Raw genomic sequence first — 5,423 nt, forward strand, 5'->3', positions numbered from 1 at the left:
GGCTGTACCTCCTGTGCTAACCATGTGCCAGGCCTGTACCTCCTGTGCTGAACAGGCACCTTTACCAGCACAGATACAATACAAAGGACCTGAGGTTTGTGATGTAATGTTTTGTCATTCGTGGCTAAGTAAAACTGATAACAAGGGTTAGTAAAACTGGGAAACAAACCTGACATACGGGGAAGGAGGTATTGAGCAAGTTTTAGGCTTTATTTGGTGGTAACATTGGGGAGCAGTTGGTCCTTTTTTCAGTAAATGTAAGAGATAAAGGGTTGCCTGTACTTTATAATGCCCAGCATGTATACAGAGTATGAGAACCCTGTATGACATTGGACATAATCAGGGACTGTGCGCTCTCCTTTTCTGTGACAGGTTTAGGAGAGTGAGCTGTAATCATTGTCTTCCATACACCCTTACCTCTGATTGCTGACTGGCGGAGACCATAAACTGCTCCTACCAGCTCCCAAGGATAGATATTTGCAATAACCCCACAGAAGAAGAAGCAGGATTGCACGGTGCAAGTGTTTCTCACCCAGGGTTCTTCCAGAGGTTGTTATAAATTCCTTGAACATTGTTTGCACCTCTCAGGTCCGTTTAAGGGACCCCAATGATCTTTATGGGTATCTGTAAGGGGGACATTCTTCCCAATGGCCGGCAATGCAAGAGGAATTCTTCCCACTGACCACCATACTAATGTACTGTGAGCTGTGGATATAATTATAGCAGGGGGGCCCAGAGGACCTGAAAATTTTTTCAAGGGATCCCCTATGTTATAAAATTTAGAAATCACTGATCTAGACAACTAAAAAAATACCAAGGTACAATACATAGCAGAGGGAGATTTGGATGGACTTGAGGTAATCTTTAACTCACACTATATGGTTTTCTGGTCCAAGTTCCTTATGAACATTCTATTGCTAAACAACTAGACATGAAGACAGGACAACTGCAGGAAGATCATTCCACAAACATGGATTTGGACCCGAGAGCCCATTTGAGGAAATTTTAAATGGCCCAATCCATATTTCCCCAGGAGACTCAGAACAGGAATATGTAAAACAAGGTAAAGGATATTTGTAGACATCCAATTGTTGCCTTATCTGACCTTAACCAAACAAATTAAACCCTTAAGTCTTTCAAATCCATCACATATTTCCAGAGGTACCTAATGTTCTGTTTTCAGGAATATATACGCCTGTTGGAAATAGTTTCCTGTAATATCCAAGATGGATCATTGTAGGTGTAACTGTCAGCATCAGCTGTTCTTAACGTTTTACCTCTCAGGGAACCCCCTGCTAAAATTAATTCATCAGGGGTCAGTGGGAATAATGCCCCCCGCCAGTAATGGTCAGAATTAGTGTCCGGATCAATGGTGTCATGCTATTGGCTCTGCCAAGTGGTGTTGGAGCTGGAACTTTGCAGGCAATATATAATGGGAGGTCAATCAGTCACAGCTCTAGAACCCCCAGCAAGCTCTGGAGGAACCCTGGTTGTGAATAATTGCTCCCCAAAAAGGGAAAAAAAGTCATCTACATGGAGGAAGCATTACAAGAAATGCTGAAAACAGATGAATTATTCATAGCAAGGTGGCTTTGTGTGGTCATCCTAGAATGTATGAAGTTTTAATTCCAGGATTCCATGCCTGGCTGATTGCTTCTTGTTGGAGATTCCCCTGCACATATAGGAAAATTCTTCAGCATCCATCTAGATATTTAGCATACAAATTCCGTGTTAGATTGTTAACATGTCAGGTTAAGGCCAGATGCAAAGTCAGATTCAGAAGTATCGGCCGGGACATATTTATACAGCGTGTGTATGACTGATATAGAGGGAACAAACATTATAAATCCGTCTGTAAATCTGAGAGAGCAAAAAAAATATGAAATGTTGAGTTGTCACCGGGATAGATAATATGCAGCCCCTGAATAAAAAAGTAAATCTTTCAATTGGGCTCTTGCTTCATTCACAAGTGTATAAGAGGAAATTTCCTTGGAGAGATTTCTCACTTCTTGTTTTGTCTCTGGACAGGGGAGATTTACCAGTCCCCCACTCCAAGGTCTTTCTAGAGCTGCCCCCACTCCCTGGAATGGTGTTCCATGTTATATTCGGCTTGCTCGTATCTAAAACCCAACGCTTCATCCTCACCTACCCGTCTTCTTCTGTCTCCTAATCCCTCACTGCTTCTCACCATTCCATATCCCCCTCCCATTGCGTGATACTTCCCCCACCTCCTAGATTGTAAGCTCTTCGGGGCAGGGACCTCTCCACCTCCTGTGTCACTGTCAGTATCTGTTTGTCATTTCTAACCCCTATTTAATGTACAGCACTGCGTAATATGTTGGCAATCCAGTTTATTAATAATAATAATAATAAAAAAAGAATACTTCTTAGCATATCATTGGGGTATATAGCGCCCCCTGTCTTTCATGCTGCCCAGTCGTGTCTGATTGTGTAGGGCAGTATAGAGACGTTTACCTTTGAGAAGCAATCTTATGGTAGACCTGGTAGTCTTTGCCATGGCGGGTTCTCTCTATACACACACACACACACGCACATACATATATATTTATATATAATTACTTCTTTGGGCTTTACAAGAAAAGAAACATGCAAAACATGAAGGCAGCAAACTCTAAATAATGCTCTGACTCTCAGAGTCTAGTCACCCAAATCAGAAAGGTTGCCAATGGCAAATGAAACTGGGCATTGCAGGTCTGCAGCGTGTAAATGGTTAATAGCTGAAGCCCCTGGCAGATAGAGAATGAAGTCATCTCCTTAACATTTGCCTGGGTGCCAAGTTGCACAGGGTCAGTTGCGAGAAGCAGGCTGTTGGTATTTACCAGGCAGTCACCCCAGGACAGAATTCATCCTATTTTAGCCAAGTGTCATTCCAGCCCCGGCCTCACAGGAGCTTAGAGGCTGAGATCCGGCTCAATGTACAAATAGCACCCACTTTGTCTTGCAGCATTCTCACTGCTATGTGAGCGTTGGCAGAGCTTCTTAATGCTGGACTTCATCCCTGATGAGCTCATCTCTTGTTCTAAGTTCCCCTCCATGTAATTATTTATATGTTCAAAAGTCAACTGTGGAGGAACTCAGATCGCTGCATGTTTGTGTGCTGCTAATAAAGAAACTTGCACCATCGCAGTGCCCTGCAAAGGTCCTCAGTCTGTACTTTGGGACCAGTCATTACCCATTTGTCTGTATCTTCATCCCTTACCAAATTCATAATGCTGTGCATCCTTGCATCCTGGCTGCCGCCACTGATTATGGGATAGTTGTATATTGTAAAATGTAAAATCAATGTATTCTTTATACCAGAGATCTCCTCCTTTTAAAGAGTGAAATGATCGCACCTGAAATAGGGGGGGGGGGGGGGGCACTCTCTCTTTTGGGAGATTCGTTCTCATTTTCTGTTCTGTTTGCAGGATGAGATGTGAAGGAAATAAATCTCTAAATAAAGAACTGGAAAACATTTTCTGTGATCAGTTGATGTCCCTTCTGCAATAATCCCTCCTACCTGCCTAATTGCTCCAGGTTCTGCACATGTGCAGAGTTAGTTAGCTTTGGTTTCCAGCATACCCGGCGTCCAGCATTCCCAGGCAATCCCGTCTTTCCCTTTTTCCAGCATTCCCAGACAATCCTGTAATTCCCTGCGTCCAGCATACCCACCAATCCCGTCATTCCCTGCATCCCGCATTCCCAGGCAATCCCGGATTTTCCTGCGTCCAGCATTGCCAGGCAATCCTGGCTTTCCCTGCATCCAGCATACCCACCAATCCCGTCATTCCCTGCATCCCGCATTCCTAGGCAATCCCGGATTTTCCTGCGTCCAGCATTGCCAGGCAATCCCGGCTTTCCCTGCATCCAGCATACCCGGCAATCCCGGCTTTCCCTGTCTCCAGCATTCCCAGGCAATCCCGGCTTTTCCTGCGTCCAGCATACCCCGCAATCCCGTCTTTTCCTTTGTCCAGCATTCCCAGACAATCCCGGCTTTCCCTGCATCCAGCATACCCAGCAATCCCCGCTTTTCCTGCGTCCAGAATTCCCAGGCAATCCCAGCTTTCCCTGCGTCCAGCCTTCCCAGGCAATCCCGGCATTCCCTGCGTCCAGCATTCTCAGGCAATCCTGGTTTTCCCTGCATCCAACAAACCCGGCAATCCCGACTTTCCCTGCGTCCAGCATTCCCAGGCAATCCTAGCTTTGCCTGCATCCAGTCCCAATTCGTGCCCATGCTGGGAACTGATGAAGTCTTGCACTCCTGTGCGGGCATTACGTCACCCTGGCTCAGCCAATCAAGATGGCTGAAGATCATCATCAGAAAGAAGAGAAAGAAGGTGGTGCCCTGTGAGGGAGCGGGGACAGGTAAGTATTGAAAATAATCAAAAGATACAATTATAAACCCTAACTTTTAATTGTCCCTCCAGTGTTACCTGTGGTCACTTTGAGAAAAAGTCTTCAAGTAGCATTAGGAATGCTTTAAAGCCGTAGGTGTTTATTTTAAAAACAAAATTTATGTGGACCCCCAATATTTGAACCAGACCATTCCAGGTATGAAACCTCTCCTGCCTATATCAAACACCCTGTAACCTGGCTGGCTAGAATAGAAAAGAGGCACTGAGTGTGCAGATCGGTCTCTTCTCTAGGCCAAATCCCCCCCCTTACCTGAACAATGGGGGGGTCACCCCCATACCCTAGATTATAGGAGCAGGGGTATACAAGATTACCTTTAAGAAATCCAAGCCTAGAAATAAGGACACTGGTAAATAAAAAGTTCATCATATTTTGGGGGTCACGCCAACTCCCCTTTTATTAGGGCTCAGTGCTGAGAATGAAGGGCTCAGGATGGCTGACAATAGGAGGAATCTATAACTCAGCATTGGGTCCGCTTATTACCAGTACTGAGTTTGCCTGACCCCCAAAGCACAAGGGATGTATCTAGTATTATTGGAGACATAACTGTGGACTCCCAGTTGAAATGGTTTGGCTCCGCAGTTTATATTTTCAGCCTTGGTTGTAATGGTTGTCTATCTACTATTCACTATATCACCTACAAAGCTTTCGGTGCCCCGTCTTTAGACTTCTTACTGGAATTTGCATTGCACCCCTTTTCTTCTGCCCCCAAAGCCCAATACATGTACACTCATTCCACTCACCCCAATTATTGGTCTTCATTCTGGCTGCTAATATGAAGTTATGTTTCTAGTAGGTGTGTTAGCAGCACTTATATATATGTATGATCAATACCTAGACCAATGAATGTCTTATACTTTACTGGAGCTCTGCATTTCCATTGTTACCACCTCCTTCTCTTCCATATTGCATTCATCTCCTTACCCCCTAGTATTCTAAATAACACCCCCAACTTCTTCTCCTTACCCCCTAGTATTCTAAATAACACCCCTAATTTCTTCTCCTTACCC

This window comes from Pyxicephalus adspersus, chromosome 11 (assembly GCF_032062135.1).
Source record: "Pyxicephalus adspersus chromosome 11, UCB_Pads_2.0, whole genome shotgun sequence".
Classification (NCBI taxonomy): Eukaryota; Metazoa; Chordata; class Amphibia; order Anura; family Pyxicephalidae; genus Pyxicephalus; species Pyxicephalus adspersus.